At 38.8% G+C, this 19,083-nt stretch overlaps 1 protein-coding gene across 11 annotated transcripts in view; it reads right to left on the bottom strand.

Annotated features, from left to right (window-relative positions):
• Nr3c2 (nuclear receptor subfamily 3 group C member 2) overlaps positions 1-19,083 on the bottom strand; it is a 335,377-nt gene that overhangs the window by 271,002 nt on the left and 45,292 nt on the right. The gene's annotated exons all lie outside the window — the stretch shown is intronic.

Raw genomic sequence — 19,083 nt, 5'->3', positions numbered from 1 at the left:
AGTTCTTTTGTTTTTATGGTCCAGTAATACTCTATGGTGTGGATATACCACCTCTTGTGTATCCACTTACCAACCGATAGACTCGGGGTTGTTGCCATTTTTTAGTCTATTATGTATAAAATTGCTGTGAACATTCATATACAAGCTTTTGTGTGAACATATATTTTTAGTTCTCTTGGAATCGCTGAGTCATACAGTAAGGTTATGTTTAACAGTTCAAGGAACTGTCAGCCTGTTATCCAAAGCAGTTGCCCACTTTACATTCCCACCAGCAATGCCCGAGAAGTCCGACTGCACCATATCCACACCACAATTATTAGTGTTGGATCACAGGTATCATTGCAGGCACAAAGTGATACCTCACCGTGCTCTTGATGTACGTTTCCCTAGTGACTAATGATGCTGTGCATCTTCTCAGAGCATGAACTTTTAGAATGATAGCTTTTCATACCATTTGGTTCACCTTATAAGTGGCATAATAATAACTTTTTTAAAATCTTGTGTAACTTTTCTTACATATTTATACCTCACAAAAGTTTTACATGCAGACTTACTTGAATTAAGAAAACTATCAGAGGATAATCAAAAATAAATTTTAAAAAATTACATACAGATATAAAGTTGTATACATGAACACACTAAACATTTGTGTAAGTATACTATATGCATACCTGTTTTGCCAAAAATAATCAGTTGACGAAAAATTAGGATAAGAATTAAAAATTGAAAAAAGCAGTTCATTATCTTATAACAAATTGCAAATGGAGGTAAAAATGAGCTGGCCCAGTTATTCAAGTGCCATTTATTAATTTTTTTTAGAAAAATTACTGATTCTAAAAAATAATCACTGTGTTTCATTATTTGGTAAAGTTCATGACTTTTAACCAACTCCTCTGACGTTTCTATTTTCCAAACTAAAATAAAACATTAACTAAATTATATTCAGAAACACTTCATTATTAATTGAAGTATTAGAATGTACACTTTCCCATATGACCAACGTGTACCCTGCAGTCACAACACAGAAGGCCTTTGGATAACAAAAGATAGTGTAAAGAGTACTATTTAAAATACGAAAAATGCAACCAAAATGTTCCTGTTTTTTAAAAAACAAAAGAATAAATCAAAAATCTAGGGCTGAGGTGGGGGCTCAGTGGTAGAGTGCCTACTACAATGTGCGAGGCACTGGGTTCGACTCTCAGCAATTTATGTCAATAAATAAAATAAAGGTCCACTGACAACTAAAAAAATTTAAAAAGAAAATCTAAAGTACTGTTTGAAGCAACAGCAAACACATTCAGTCCACCGCACTGATTTGTTCAGGGTATGCTCCATTTTATCCTTTAGTAAGTGAAACCTAACTTTTCCACTGAAAGTAACAAACCCATTTAGTGAGCTCTATTAACATCTGCATGAGCATTTTAGATACTAGGTTGCAAAGACTAACCCTCCAAAACACACGGCGTACTTCAAGCCTCTCTCTATACACTGGTACATACAAGGCCCTGTCTAGAACTTTCTTTTCTTTCAGTCTACCCTCGCTACTGCCGTCTAATTTCAATTCAATACAGTTTTTTTTTACATAAACCTGTTCCTGACCATTCCATCCACTGAACCCCATGTATCAGTACAGGCAATTAAATTCACAGGTTGGTAAAAGCAGCTTGATTATGAAGACTCAAGGATGACACCCAAGTTTCTCATTTGGTTGTACAGAAGGCTACACCCCTGGCACAGAAGCCTTTAGGAAGGCACTAGTCAAGTGACAGAGCTCAATCTCCAAATCAGGAGACACAAAAGTAGTTGCAGTCCATTCTAGGATCTCTAAATGAGTTCGTTATTATTTATTCATTCATACATCATTCAACATTTATTATGTCTCCTAAGTGCCAGGCCCTGAACTAGGTGCTAAGGATAAAAATAAGGAGATGGTCCAAGCACTTAATAAATATCTAATATTAATCAAGCACTTACTGTGGAACAGCTGTTCCACATTCACATTACCACTTTTAATCTTCACAGTAAGACCCCACTGCACTCGGTGCATAAAGAATCCACTCTCAGAAGTTAAGTGGCTTGTCCAAGCTCACAAAATGAACCCCTAGGCAAGCCTAAATCAAAACGTCAGTCTGTCCAACTCTAAAGTCATCCATCCACAGTGCCTCAAATAGCACAATCACTGAGGAGTGCATGAAAGCTATACACTACATAGATTACATAGATGCAGCAATTATATGCATGTAGCACCAAAGTGAATGTCTAATTTCCATGACATCACATATGTGTATTTCCAATTCATAACATTTTCTACAAATGCTATATAAACACCAGCAATCAAATTAAGAGTGAGTTTTTATAACATAGCTCATTTGTAAATTACCAACTTCCTATTGTCTATTCCATGTAAAAGTCACCAAGTAATATTCAAACGAGGAAATAATCAGGATCTTAGAAATAAAATGGGATTATACATAAATAAAATAGGTATACTGCCTCACCAACATCCTTAAGAAATATAAATGGCTGAAGTCTCATTTTAATCTGAGAAAAATATTTTCAAATCCAATTTGCAACCACAAATAAATATAATTTATCTAAAGTATAATGAAAATGGCTGATACACAATAAGTAAAAACACTCAGAATAATCTCAAATTTAACCTGACAAAAGATAAATTGTTCACAACTTGATATTTTAATGTCTGATAAAATGTAGGGTAGCATGAAACATCACACCACATGTTTCACTGTACCAAAAAAATGGCTAGAGTAGGAATTAAAGCAGCAATTTTGAATAATTTTCCAGCATTCTCTTTCTGAGCTAAGAAAACCAATCATGCATTGGGGATTAAGGAGGAGATAAACCTCTTGTATTAAGAGCTATTTTGCCTTCACGTAAAGTAAGGCAACTTGTATTAGTATTTTTTCCTTACGTTCCAGTCTGTAGCATCCTAGAAATCCAGCAGATCTTTGCTTCTTTTGGAATGAGTTTACCTTTGTTGCCCTTGGTTAACAATTATGAGCTTTCTCTATTTTGAATGTATCTGAAATCGAACATGACACCTTTGCTGCAATTTTATGAAGTTTCATAAATGTTAAACAACAGCTGTTTGACATGGGATTTACCATGCCACAGTATAAACTAACATTACCAGTGCAAAGGGTCTAAGTTTACAACTTTAACACTATAACCCAAGGACACAGCATGACTTCATAGGGTCTATAAATAAACACCTTTTAAAACTGAATGACAGCAATAAGGAACTACACATTTAGGAAAATAATCCAGTAGAGGGGAGGACTGATGGTTCTTAAGAACCAAGATTCACTGGCAATTTCACAGACGGAAAGACAATACATTTTATGTAAACTCTACCTGGCATCAATTTTTCTACATAGTCAAAACAGAATTATCATTTATGATAAATAATTCATATTTTCTACCAGCAAAAATATTTAAAATGTACAAATAATATCTTAATTTTTTGAAGATACATATGAGAATACTTGGTAGCAATTTTACTTCTTATTCTTATATATGCCTCATATACAATATTAATATTCATATTGATTTCAAAGCACACTGGATTTTCTTTGCAAGGAAGAAAACATCATGAGAATTGTATTACTATGTTTTTTCTTGATGTTGCTGAGAGAAATAAAGACATACCATATGGCATAATCAACAAAATAAGATTTTTTTTTTCAAATTGTATACATAAAACCCACTATCATTATGTATTTCAACACCACCTGGTCTTGAACTTAATACTCAAGTCAAGATTCAGTACACATTCTAAGCAAACAAGAAACTATATTTGCTAAATTGAATTCCCCAATTGAATACAACAGGTTTTTCTTGTTCTTTTGGTGGAAAACTAGATTTTTTTTTCCCTCTGCCTGCCTTTTTAGGCTTCTGTAACCACAATGTTCTATTACCTGTCCTTCACAAGAGGCAATATAAGTGGAGAAATGTGAATTAATAAAACATTTCCCTGCTTCTCTTCAACATCAACTGCAAATGTACCAGTACGCATGCATCAGGTAACCATTCTGCAATGACAGCTTCTGTCATAACTCCAAAAGAAGAGTCAACAGTAATAAACGCTCTATAACTAGGCCCTCGGTGCAAAATCTGGACAACTATACTCACAGAAGGATCCTCTTCCACAATGCCACTTTCCTGAAGGAGAAAGAAGGTCCTAGATCCTCCCATGTCCGTTTTACCCAAATGGCCCATCATTCCTCTAGGGTCCGTGGGCCACGAAGAGCATCAGTCACTTAAATGCGAGCATGATGCAGGCTCAGAAATTGGCATCGCAACCACAGAGAGGAGATATTCCTGCAGGACAACCACCAGGAGACGGCGAGAGACAGGATTTGAGAGAGAGAAGCCACCACCCAAATGAAAGAGCAAATTCCCAGGAAAACAGACTCATGGCACTGCCATTACAGAACAGGAAGAAACTCTACGCCTCGTGTACCTTGTGCTAAAATGCATGGTGATCTCATTCTTACCATAACAAATTATCCGGCAGAAAAGACCTTCAAGGTCAACCCTGGCAACAATTAAAAAATAATGAAAAGCACTCATCCCTAAGGCAGAATTAGAATGCTTCAGTTTGAAGCAATGTGCTGTATATTTTATTAGCTATAACTTGTTTAATTATTCATTGCAACTCTTCTTATATTCCATACAGAAACCTCAGGTTGCTCAGATTTCTATCTGAAATCTTTTTTTTTCCCTTTTTCTTATTCAAGGGCAAATGCCTTAAGAGACCAAATTTCCTACCCACCATTTTCTACTGAACACAAAGATTTTCTTAGAGCGATATGTTAAAACTAGAAAGAAAGACTTGGAGAGGAAAGAGGGAAGCAGGAGACAGACAGACACATTATTTCATCATCCTCAATCCAGTAAATCCCTGATGAGACATGCCACAGGAGTCCTTCTGCACCTGGCTGGGTGCACCCCTCCCGCCACCTGCAGTACAAACACCCTGCGCTGTCCAGGACTCTCCCCACCTCAAAGGCTCACTTAGGATCTGAGAGACTTCACCACGGCTGAATCCCTCTCTGGTGCAGGTTTCCACTAAGACAAGAGTCACTGCCTATTGCGGATACAGGGGTGTGCAGAGTGCACTCTGTGGGAGACTCACACAGGGGGGTGGGCTGGGGCAGCTCTGTAGTGGATGCCAATGTGCACAGAGCAATGCTAGAGGTGTTCATAAGCCTCCATTCACTCTACTTCTCTCTGCTGCCCCGTCTCTTTCGTTCCAATCAACTTCAAGGTTTCCCTCCTGCCTCCCCACAGCTCAGCACGTCAGAGTCCAGAAAAAAGAAAATCCGAGTTGGACGCCAAAATTAACAGAGCTACACCTTTGTGTGGCCACAGGTGAGTCCCACAGAGGTGACATTCCTGAAAAAGAGTCTGCCTTAGCTCTCCACACAAACAGCTAAGGCAAATAAGTAACCTGACGGTGATTTTTCATAAAAATGACCACGAATGCTATGCTTAGCCAGCTTCGCATGGGGCGCTATTGGAAGAGAGCTGGACTTGGAGTCAAACCGTGTCCATCATTTGGCAAGAAACTCAGATAATCAAAAAGCCTCTACTTGGGGGGATCACAGCGATCACTTCAACTCCCTCATTTTGGAAATTAAGGGAGGACCCAAGAAAGGGGAAGAGATTGGTTGAGCACAAGAAAGTCAGACACCAGCAGATCCAGGGCCAGGGCCAGTGGTGGAATTTCTATGATGCTACAAATTGCTGCAATTCACGAACTTCCTGTGGTCAAGTTAAATAGAAAGGACTGTAGAACGTTAACTTCCTTTGAACCCTATTGTTCCTAATAGTACAGTTTTGTTTTGCTCCTAAATCAGCCATAAAATATGTAGTTCTCCCATATATGCCCTTTTCACGGGCCGCCTGTCAACCTCCTCACCATGGCAACCTCTGGCACACAAGCACTGAGTGGTGGTGGATCCTTCTGCCTGCCTCGTCTAGACTGCCTTTTTCCCTTGGTGGCACAGCTCCTGTTGTATGCACAGCCGCAGCTCCCTGCTAAGAAACTGCAAATCGCAACCTGTGTTGCAAGGATGGATTGGGGGAAGGGAGCTAAATTCTGGTTAATGAGATACAAACAGAAGTTACCAGTTGGAACTTTCAAAACAGTGCTTCCAGTAGACTTGACTTTTCTTTTTTATACAGTGATTAAAGCAGATTTGAATGGCTTGTGTCTTCTGCTCTTCATTGAAAGGACTTGTGCCTTCTTCAAGAATCCTGGTGGGGAGGCAGTAAGCATGAGAATGGATAGTAGCTGAACAACCAAAAGGCTGTACAGAAACTTAGAAATATCTCAGACCCAAGGATGCTTGTAAGGCGACCTGCTTGTCCTGGGCTGCTTTCAACTGGGCTAGAGAAAAAAGAGCCCTTTTTGAGGAAGCCACATGGACTTGAGGTTTTCTGTTATACACACCTGAAATCGTTCCTCAGTGACAGAACAGGTGCCCATGGGTATGGTCACAAACAAGAGAAGAGAAAATCACAATTATAAACTTCAAATTTTTTATGACAGCTTTTTAAGACCAACTGCTGATTGAATGTTATCTGAAGTTACATGATATATTGCTGGAAGTGGGCTGGTAAATGACCCTAGGTGATGATAACGACATGTCCCACTATAAAAATAGTCATATCAATGTGCAGAGCACTAAAAAATGGTTGTGTGCTGAGAAAAAGATGAAGTGAATTTTGTCAGTAACCATCCCCTAAGAGTGATAGCAACACTCCCCATAGGTACTGGGCATGTTATTTTCTCAGAAGGATGTGTTTTTATTCCAAACAGCTGATTCTGAAATTTAGAGCAAGCACTACTTCACTGATGGCACAGCTGTGCAAACTGAGACCCATTTACTATCAAACATTTTGTGGCCAGAAACACAGTCAGAATATGACCATCAACAATGCACCTCCCAGATGTCATTTTCTATGTCCAGCGTCATTCCTGAGGCTGCCCAGAATTCTAATTTTTTTCCTCTGCTTGACACATTCCCTTTTATTCTTGTCTTATTTGGAAATTCTAATGAGTTAAAATAATTTTTAAAAAATGCCTTTGGAAAACGACTCATATGCTACGGTAGTTTTCCTTACTTTTTCTCTGAATATTAGGCCAAGAAACAAAATTCACCATGTTAAGAAAATAAAGTATTGAAGGAATGGATTGGCTTTTGATAGCCACTCTCCTGAATTTTAACTTGCACAAATTTCCCTCTTCAGAAACTATACTTACATCGTATCACTGCATTATATAAAGTATCAACCATCACCACCAATTCCAACATATAAAACCAGACAGAAAATGAAAAATAACGCTCAGATAGAAGTCAGGGAGAACATTCAGTCATTTGTTGGGATCTAAAGCAACTCATTTCTTAAAAGTGGTTATCATTTATCCACTGGGATACCCATATGCTCAAAAAGGGGTAATAACATTTGAGAAGAACCAGAAGGGGATGGCCCACAACTACAAGGACTCAGTCACAGGACTTGAAGAAGTTCCAGAAGAGAAAGCACAGTCCCCCTGCCTCTTCAGCAGATCAGCCAACCTCACCTCCTGGAACTAGGGGACATATCTCCACAGTGAGCAGGCTGGGAAGGGGCACAGCACTCAGGAACGCACCCCAGCATGCCAGCTTTCTAGCCAGGCAGGAAGCTTTGCAACTTGGGCACATAGACATGTGTGCGGACAGGTCTATTTTTTAAGGCATATGTTATGCCTCAGTTGACACAATGTTCAATTTAGAGGACCATCTTCTATCTCAGGTCTCCACTTTCATCTAATCAAAGCAATTCATATGGCTCTTCCTAAGAGGAAAACAGAGCAAACTCCTAGTCCTTCTGGTTTCTGAAGCAATGCAACTTGTAACTAATAGCAGCAAGGAGCCAGGCCAGAGTGCGGAAAAAGCAGAGCTCCAGGTTGAAATAAAGGGGCAGGGGGCTCCCGGCAGACAGAACTTGGTTACCTGTGTGTGAACAGAAAGATGGCAGGTGCCTTGCCCTGATTCTCCAGGGCGCAGACAGAAGCTGTTTATCAGGTAAAAGTTTCCAATGTAAACACACTCTTTTTAGGATAGGAATTTGGTAATTTATCCACCTCTACTCTTTTTTAATCTACTTTAAAGATACACTGAATTCTGTAGTTTTAGAAGTCTTCTGACCTTTGCTACTGCCTTTCCCCGTTTATATCCTAGGATTACTTTTGCCAAGTGATAATGGGGCTTTTATCTTTTTATACTTATAGAAAAAAGTTCTTAGCGATCCCAGTTCAACTTTTAATAACAGAATGCACACAAGAGAGAATTAAAACTGAAATGGTACCCCAAAAGTACTTTATTGGCACTAACAGAAACACATCTTGCATATTCTATCCTTCAGAGGTGATTAAACTGAGATCATCAAGTTTAACGTGTACATTACTTCCTGCAAATTTACGCAGGCATTCTTCTGGTGACTAGAACAGGGCATTAAGTACAAAAACACTAAAGTAACAAGAATGAATTACTGAAATTTAATGAGATGAATTATAAAATTTAATCTAAAGAACATCAGATTATTGACAAAACGTTACCCATAACACTCTGCCTCCATTTTTAAAATAATTACCTTTTACATACACAAATTTAAGAACATCACTATAACACAGGAGTTAATATTTTTGTGGGTATACAGGAATTCACTAGAAGGAAAAAAACATGGGCTGGAAAGGAGACATCAGAAAAGCAGTGACCCCTTAAGTATATATTCCTTTCAAAAATCTGCAGGGATATGCGAGATGTTGACAGTGACACCTCAGAGGTAAAAATAAGGCATGGATGTTTGTTTTACGCTTTTCTAGCATTTTCCATACAGAAAATAAAGAAATATTGGGGTGGAATTTTAACATTCTCAGGCAAAACCATGCCCAAGTGGGATTTAAGGTTAGGCAAAAAGTTTCAGGAGCATGCAGGCAGGTGAGGATTCACAAGGGCCAATGGGTAGAGCTGAAAGAAGGACAAGGCAAGACTGCCCAGGGAGTCAGGACACTACCCACACTGTGTGGATGGAAAACACAACAAGGTCCTATTCAAATAGCTGCTATTTACTGGGTGATGTGTGAACCCAGAATTCAGTACTTTATATATCAGCTTACTATGAACCGAACAGGCTAACATGGTTGATTGGCTGCACAAGACAAACTCTTCATCTTAAATACAGAGAAAACCACTAAATGTTATGAACAATACTGAACTAAGATTTTAACAGTGCGCGCGCATGCACGCGCACACACACACACACACAAAAGAAAACATTATAAAATACATGCTTACCAATAAGAGTAAAAAATTATGCTGCTCATATAATGATTTTTAAGAGCAAAGTCAGGAATTTATTTTATCTGGTACACCACAGTAATTTGCTATAAAGCTTTATGAAACAGCTAAAGTAATGTTACAGCCAGAAACCAATTGTTGCTAAAATGCATTCGGTTAAAATGGAAAATATAGGGAAATAAAACACTGTAATTGTCTCTCAACCCACATTGTATATTATGTTGCTAAATTATATATTATTACATTTTCTACATTTTAATATGCTTTCCCATAGAGGAATTGATAACATAAGGAAATGATTCTCCTCTTTTATTTCTGAAGACCTAAATAATATCCCACACATATTTATAAACCACACAGGGTCTCAGCCTCTTATTAGATCCCAAGGATTATAAAATCTATTTCAGAAAACGATGACATGTAACAATGCATGAAATAACTAACACAAATAGTTTTCTATTCCATTTCTTATTTGATTCACAACTGAGAGGTATATAAAGGAAGCAATTCTAATGTGTAAGAGAAAAAAAAGTCAAGGTTTTCTTAATTTTAGAAAAATCTTTTAATAGCATATTGTATGATTTCTACAAGTATTGTGTTTCGCCATAATATTTTGTTTAACCTTGTCCATCCATTGAAGAACAGTCAATGCAAGTCAAGCAAGAGAATTCTGCTTGCCAGAGATGAGAAAAGTCTATGGCCCTGATCCAAATTTAGCAGGATGTTGACAAAGCACATATTAAAAAGTAATATCAAAGTACTTAAATAAAAGGTCAAATGTCACTGGAGACCTTGAGAGACTTTTTTTTTTTTGTACCAGGGATTGAACTCAGAGGCACTGGACCACTGAGCCACATCCCCAGCCCTATTTTGGATTTTATTTGGAGACAGGGTCTCACTGAGTTGTCTGGTGCCTCGCTTTTGCTAAGGCTGGCTTTGAACTCCTGCCTCAGCCTCCCAAGCTGCTGGGATTACAGGCGTGCACCACCACACCCAGCAACCGTGGGAATTTTTATATAACTTTTACATGATATTTTTATATGATAATTAATAGTAAAAAATTATTTGGGAAAAGAATTTGCATTTGTCAAATTGATAATTAACTTCCTAACTACAAAACTGGTTACTAACATCTGGGGCACCATGGATTAAAAAGGAGCACCAGACCAGAAATGTGGGGGTAATTATTCCAAAGGTATGGAAAGAATCTGCTCAGCCAAGTATATTAAATGTACTTCCAAAATAGACTGAAGATCTGACAGGACAAATGAGATACATTTCCCAAACACTGTCAGAAACTGGATTCAGATGAGGTAGGCCTTGAGGAGAAATTTCACTGAAACCATTTCCTGACTCTTTTCAGGCTGTAGGATCAACCCAGATTCTCTAAGAAAACCTTACACTATGAACCAGGAAAGATGATAACATGCCTACTCCGCCCCCCTGCATACCTTTTTAAGGTTTAGACTTCACTGAATTCACTACAGGGAACTAATGTGCTTCTGAAATGCTTGCTATAAGCAAGACTTAAATCACACTTTTCCCACTGAATTCGGGAGCAGCTAATGAGAATTCTCTTAGGGAATTTGCAAAGCTGCATTCAGCCAGCTTTCCATCACGGTAGCAAACACTGGAGATAATCAACTGATGAAGAGAAAAGGTCCATCTGGGCAACTGCTTTGGAGGATCCAGCCATAGCCAGCTGGCCCCATGGTGAGGTGGCACATCATGGCTAGAGCAAGTGGCAGAGAGCACTGCTCACCTCAAGGCTGGGAAATGGAGAAACGGAGAAAGAGATAGAGACCAGGGTCCTGCAACCTCTTCTAGGGCATGTCCCCAATGGCCTAAACACATCCCACTACGCCCCACCTCTGGACAGTTCCACCAACTCCCAACAACCCCACCTTGGGGGCCAACCCCATATCACAGGACGCCGGGGGACGCGTACCCGATCATAACAGGTGTGCCATAACTTTTCTCTGCGCAACATTCTCACACTGCGCTTGTGGGCACAGTGGCCCCTGATTGGGGTGGGCATGTTCTCCTGGTGTCCCCAGGATCAAGCCCAGAAAGTGCTTACTGCTCTAGGAACACACAGGACACAGAGAGGTGACTGGGCTACCCAACTTGAGGCGGCAGATCAGGGAAAACAAAGACTGGCCTTCAAACATGGTTCTGTGGAACAGATCTCCAATGGGAGCTGACTATATCTAAAGTATGTAACTGTGATCACTGTAAAGTATTTTACCCAAAACCGCCCTGGGTACTAAATAACTAAAGACCACCTAGAGGGAAGGACCCACCCGGCAAGTACCCAGCACCAAGACCCTCACCCTGCACATCTTAAACCCTCCAACCCCAGTGAAGCCATGGTCCAGCTAAGACCAGAAAACTGACCACTCCAGGCCAACCAAAGCTGCAGAATTCTCAGCAAATATAGCTGTTACCTGAGCCATTGAGCTTGGAGAGGTTTATTAACAAGAAATAGAAAAAAACACAGAAATTGGTAACAGAAGGTAGAACCCTGCCATAATTAAAACTCAAAACCCCTGGTTTCAATTTGGTGGCTGGTGGACAGAAGCGGGAAAACTGATAAAGGGATAATTAAAGACTGGAGCAACAGTGGCTTGTTGAAATAATTGACTTTTTTTGTGTGTGTGTGTGTGTGTGTGCCTGGGGTGACCTGAAAGGCAGAAAATACATGTAAAAAATGCTCACCATTTCTAGCAGTCAGAGAAATGCAAATCAAAACCACCCTAAGATACCATCTCACTCCAGTAAGATTGGCAGCCACTATGAAGTCAAACAACAACAAGTGCTGGCGAGGATGTGGGGGAAAGGGGACACTTGTACATTGTTGGTGGGACTGCAAACTGGTGCGGCCAATATGGAAAGCAGTATGGAGATTCCTGGGAAAGCTGGGAATGGAACCACCATTTGACCCAGCTATCGCTCTTCTCGGTCTATTCCCTGAGGACCTTAAAAGAGCATACTATAGGGATACTGCCACATCAATGATCATAGCAGCACAATTCACAATAGCTAGACTCTGGAATCAACCTAGATGCCCTTCAATAGATGAATGGATAAAAAAAATGTGGCATTTATACACAATGGAGTATTACGCAGCACCTAAAAAACGACAAAATCATGGATTTTGCAGGGAAATGGATGGCATTAGAGGAGATGATGCTAAGTGAAGCTAGTCAATCCTTAAAAAACAAATGCCAAATGTCTTCTTTGATATAAAGAGAGCAACTAAGAACAGAACAGGGAGGAAGAGCATGAGGAAAAGATTAACATTAAACAGAGACGAGTGGGGGGAGAGAAAGGGAGAGAGAAGGGAAACTGGAAATGGAAGGAGATCCTCATTGTTACACAAAATTACATATAAGAGTTTGTGAGGGGAAAGGGAAAAAAAATAAGGAAGAGAATTGAATAACAGCAGATGGGGTAGAGAGGGAAGATGAGAGGGAAGGGGAGGGGGGATAGTAGGGGATAGGAATGGTAGCAGAATACAACAGTCACTAATATGGTATTATGTAAAAATGTGGATGTGTAACCGATGTGATTCTGCAACTTGTATTTGGGGTAAAAATGGGAGTACATAACCCTCTTGAATCAAATGTATGAAAGATGATATGTCATGAGCTTTGTAATGTTTTGAATAACCAATAAAAAAATGATCCAGAAAATACAATTAAATGTTAATTTTATTCAAAAAAAAAAAAAAGAACTCAGAAATCTAGCTAATAAGATTTGTAGGTAAAGCCAGGTGTACTGGCCCATGCCTGTAACCCCAGCATCTCGATAGGCTAAGGTAGGTGGATGGTAAGTTCAAAGCCAGCCTCAGCAATTAAGCAAGGCCCTAAGCAAGAATACAAAAAAGGGCTGGGGGTACAGCTCAAAGGTTAAGTACCCCTGGGTTCAATCCCCTGTATCAAAAACAAAACAAAACAAGATTCCTAGGTAGAATGATGAAAATAAAATTTGGTTTCTGTCTATGATAAAGGATGTGGAGGAGTGAACTTAGAAATTATTCAGGTTGCAAGCAAAATGTAGGGGCAATAATAGAGCCCAAGATCTGGTGGTTTAGAAATAAGCCTGTCTTTCATGGCTACATCAATATTTATAGAAGCTCAATTCACAATAGCTAAGCTATGGAGCCAACCTAGGTGCCCTTCAACAGATGAATGGATTAAAAAATGAGGTATATAAACACAATTAAATACAACTCAGCCATAAAGAGAAATGAAATTATGGCATTTTCTGGTAAATGGATGGAACTGGAGACTATCATGCTAAATGAAATAAGCCAATCCCAAAAGACCAAAAACCAAATGTTCTCTCTGAAATGCAGATACTAACTCACAATAGGGGTGGGGGTGGAGGTTCACCAGATTAGACAAGGGAAATGGGGGGATGGAAATGGGAAAGAATAAATTGGAGATAACTTTCCTGTGTTTATGAATGAATGCACAACCAGCGTAACTCCACATCACGTGCAACTATAAGAATGGGAAGTTATACTCCATGTATGTATATCAAATTCTATTCTGCTGTCATGTATAATTAAAGATAAAAGTTAAAATAAAAAAAGAAAAAGAAATAAGCCTGTCTTTTTCTTCATCCTCAAAGTTTCTGAAGTGATAGGAAACCAATCAATGTGTATTTAGGGGTAAGGATAATTCTGGGTAACAGAGTGTGTGTGTGTGTGTGTGTGTGTGTGTGTGTGTAAAGAGACACAATGTTTTTCTAATGGTTGTTTAATCTAGATATGAAACTAGTTGTTTAAACTAGATATTAAAATAAATATGAACTTACCATGTATAAATCCTAAATTTTAAGAGAAAACAGAAGACTTCAAAAAATTTTATTCTCAAGTCTGGTGGTTTGAGCTCTACTCCTGAACCCTCTGAGATAGGCATTTATTCTCTACCACTATTAGGGTGCCACAAAGCTGATGCCAATCTTCATGAATCTGTTTTTCAAAAGAAAAGGCAAATGCAGCAAATGGCAGAAAAATGAAGTGAAATTAGATCCCTGGGATACAAGAGATGATACGGAATTGATGTGGGAAACACGCTCACGCACGGATCACCGGGCTCTATCAAAGCATGTTTGCGCTCACTGCACATAATACTGAACCATACTCAGTTAAACATTCCAAACGCATGACAGAGGAAGAAGGTATTTAGGTTGAGCAACATGCACAAGGCAAAAGTAAAATCCCCGAATGGAAAGCAGCAGCAGCAGCAGCCTGAGGTTTGTTCATTATGATGGCGACGTTCACTAAACATATCGGTTGATCCTAAGGGCATCCTGTGGTAGCCTAATAGCTTCATCCATTCCTGTAAACTGATTAATCATGTGTCATGGTAGGTGAGCCAGGAATTAAAAATGTTAATCCTTCCTTTAGCACACTTACAAGCAGAGAGAGGTGGTAGTGATACTTGGACAAGCCACTCTACTAAGAAAATAACTAAGTTCCCAGAGAGCTTAAAATAGACCATAGTCCACTCATTCATCAAGGGAAGGTTTTTTTCGGTATCATCTATTAAAAAAAAATAAAAAAGAGTATGGACAATTTATTTTAGATGGATTTTTTTCTATTCCAAATGTCACAAACAAATCAGCCTTGAATTTTAAGCAACTTCTCAATCCCAATGCCAAAGTTGTACTGAACATATCATATGCAATATTTCACGATACATCACATAAATATAAAGCAGCACATAAAATAAATTACATATATAAACAGAGACTAAAAATTCATGTGTTAGTACTTACAAGTAATAAAACTTGAAATGGTTATGTTTTCCCTGGAGCAAAGTTTCTGCATTTTACCCATTAAAAGTTCAAGGCAATTTGAGAAAAATTTATACCCAACCATTCTGTGTACATCTAAATTACCCTCAACGTTGTATAACCGAGCTTAACCGAGCACTGCTCACTAGCAAAGACTTAAGAGTAATTGAAGTCTAACTTGAATTTTTTTAATTGCAAAAAAAAAAATTATCTTCCTTCCATAGTCAACTACAGGAGTTGAGGAAAACAATTTCATTAAACCATGAAAAACATGCAGAACTTTTACAGCATGATTTGATATTTTTCAGCCAAAATGATAATATAGAGACAAAAAAGTACGAGTCCCTGGAAACAAGTTCCCATAAAACTACCTCCTTAGAAAATACAGTACGCACTAAAAGATATTTTAAATTCATACAGAAATCACACAACAGCCTATTTTAATGTATCCCATAAAGTAAAATTTATTCTCAATTAGCTGAAAACTTAATATACTCTAATAAACGTTGAATAATTCTAAAGCAATTTTGAATCTTTTCATTAACTTTCTAAACTTTCCTTTACAAGGTAAGTACATGACAAAAGGAACATGGCCCCCTCCAATCCCTCCTTCTGTATCTGAGGGACAAAGTTGACATTTTCCTTGTTTCTTCCCTTTGAAAACAATCAACGAACCCTTCTTTTTTTGAGAGAGGCAAGACTTTAAGTACTAAGCATAAAGGAACTTTTGCCAATCTTCTCTGGAAATTCCAATATCAAAATCTGCCACATGAACCCGATTGAGATTTACAAGTTTGGACAGCTTCCTTGGCATTGTGCCACATGGATATACATCGATCATGTCACAAAACAGGTACTTCCACTCATCACCCCTCCTTAGGTCCACTGGGGACTGGGGCCAGTGAGCATCAGCCCTCGGACCGCCCCTCTGCGTGTGACCTCTGTCTGAACATCTCCTAGGGGCGGGTTGGCCTCCCTCTGGACATGAATCTCAGTGTCCCACAGACCTCCCTGAGCCTCAGTCCTCCATCACAGTCCTACTTCAGGCAGCCTGGCACAAGAGTAGTAGGAAAGCTTTGGAGCCCAAAAGTCCTGAGTTCTAAATCTGGCTCCACTTTCTAAGACTCTTCTGTGGCCCTGGGCCAGCCAGATGACCTGTATGCAGTGAACAGAATGCTCAGGGCCTCCTATCTCAGCCAGGGATCTTCCCAAAATGCATTACCACTCCTCTAACAGCAAAGGAAAAGAAGATCTTTCCTTCTCAATGTCATTTTTCATTCCACTTTACAGCATTGTCATACTTCACTGGGAATTCTCGTACGAAACCTTTTTCTCCTTTCCAGTCCCCTAAGCACCTTAAGTTTCTTACAAATGTGAGTGCGACCTTCTTCTCTAGATTGAGAGTAAATGGGTCATGATAGGGACAGCTGGAACTTGCAAAAAATGGACATAATCACCTCAACTTTTCTCTGGTTTTCACTAAATCTAATATATCTGGGGTTCTGCATCAGTTTCCTAGAGCTGACTTAACTAAATCAGCACAAACTTAGTGGCTTAATGCAACAGACATTTTTTTGCTCCCACAGTTCTGGAGGCCAGAAGTTCAATAAGGTATCAGCAAGAGCCCTACTCCCCCCAAGGCCCTGGGGGAGGATCCCTCCTTGCCTCTTCCGGGACCTGCTGGCTCCTGGCTTCCCTGGACTTGGAGCAGATAGCTCTGACCTCTGCCTCTGTCACATGGCTTCCCCTGGGGGTCTCTCAAATTTCCTCTCCTTTCTTTTATAAGGACACAAGCCACTGGAATCAGCCCACCCCAAATCCAGGATGATCTCATCCTAAATAACTCTTAATTTCATGGGTAAAGACCCTATTTGGGGGGCTGGGGTTGTAGCTCAGTTGGTAGAGCATTACCTTGCGTATGTGAGGGACCTGGTTCTGATCCTCAGAACCTCATAAAACAAATAAAATAAAGATATGAGAGGGGGGAAAAGACCCTATTTTCAAATATGCTCAGTCACAGAATCCAGGGATCAGGACTTGGTCATCTTTCTAGGGAATCTTATAGGTGTTGACCACAAAAGCTGCACAATTAATTCTGTGAGAAATATAAGTTCAAACTAGAATGTTTTTACTCGAGATTAACTTTTGCAAATCAAATAAGTGTTGAGAACTGAGAGAAGGACATTCTTTCTATCACTGTACCTTTAACAAGTAGGTACATAAATACCACTTCTGTACAAACCACTGAGGTATCATTTCATTTGTAGTGTTTACTTGTATGTGATGATCCCAAATGCATACAATATCACCCTAACTCACATTATAATAAGCCAAGACAATATTTTAAGGTATAAGCACTTCAAATTCATAGATGATAAAAAGAAACCTAAAAAGTTAAATAATTTGCCCAAGGCCACACAATTAACAAGGAAAGATGCTGGGAAGAGAGTTCAAATTCATGATTCATCCATTTAAAAATGTTTGCTGAATGCTTTGCACAAGAGAGATATAACTCTACAAATATACCATACCTCATGGAGCTTATATCCTAGTGGGAATATAAAGAGTTAAGACATTTACAACTACTGATCATGATATGCCAAGAAAGAAATACACAGGGCAGTGGAACAGGGAGGAAAAAGAGGAGAGGGAGAGAGAAGCAGTGGGGAGGGGGGAGGGGGAAGGAGTTGGGGGAAGACAGACAGAAACTCAGACAGGGAGCATGCCTGGGGAAGGGGTACCTGTTGAGTCATAGCCTGAGAAAGAGGTAATGCAACCATAAGAAAAAAGAACATTCTAGAAAATGTTCTAAACAGTAAGCACATAGTTGGGATGGCACCAATAAGGAAAGACTCTGTATGAACCATTTCCTGGTTATTCCTCCAGGGTCATTTCTTGCCCCTCTGCCCAACTGGGACTCCCTTATATGCCCCACCCATCAGTTCAACACCACATATAGTGTCTTGGAACTCAGGTCCCTCTTGCCTGTGTAACTGTCTCAATATACCTGCTTGTACTCAGAGTACATGCAAGATTATCTTTATATTATATATTAAACATTTCCCATATATGGGGAAATATAAGTTCAAACTAGAATGTTCTCAAGGCAAATATCCAAAACCCAATAATATATAATATAAAGATAATCTTGCATGTACTCTTTACTTGTATGAGCTTCATGTCATACATCTCAACACCACCGTAATCCACTGAACACTATGACATGGTTTACCATATTAACACTCATTTACTCTTTAATACAACATTGTTTTCTAAAAATTATATGTTAGTTTTATGTAATATAATGACACATTTTATGATTATATAGAATATATTGTGTATTATATATAATTAGTAACAACATAATTTTCCAAAACTATATATAATAATGAAACAAACCTCTGCATTATGGCAAGCTTTTAATTCTTGGAAGCGCTACCCATGTCAAATTTTCAAGATGAAATTCTGAGAAATGAATTTAATGTGAGTTTTGAAAATCATAATCAAGGTTTCTGTCTTTTAGAAACACTATTCCCATCTCTGACTAACAGTTTCAAAATACATGTGTACACGAACTCACCAATCACAGGTCATTATATCAGATATATTAATATTTTTCAAACATTCCTCTATACATTTTATCCTGACTGCTAATCCTGCTTGGTTTACTTTATTGAAATCAACACACAATCAACCCAAGTGTGAGAGCCAGCACAGAGCAGGTAGGAACTAAACATGGTACAGCTCAGTGTAGCAAAAAAATGTAAACCATAAATTCTTCTATTCTCATGTCTTTTAAAAACATCCATTAGAGATTTAACAGTGATGGAAGATGTAGCTACTTTCAATTTATCTGAATTATTTGTATTTGAAGCCATATTATATTTAAAAAGTTCTATGAAAA

This window comes from Ictidomys tridecemlineatus, chromosome 9 (genome assembly GCF_052094955.1).
Source record: "Ictidomys tridecemlineatus isolate mIctTri1 chromosome 9, mIctTri1.hap1, whole genome shotgun sequence".
NCBI classification, from domain to species: Eukaryota; Metazoa; Chordata; class Mammalia; order Rodentia; family Sciuridae; genus Ictidomys; species Ictidomys tridecemlineatus.
Note: the sequence above shows the minus strand (reverse complement) of the source record. Positions and strands in the feature narration are given on the sequence as shown.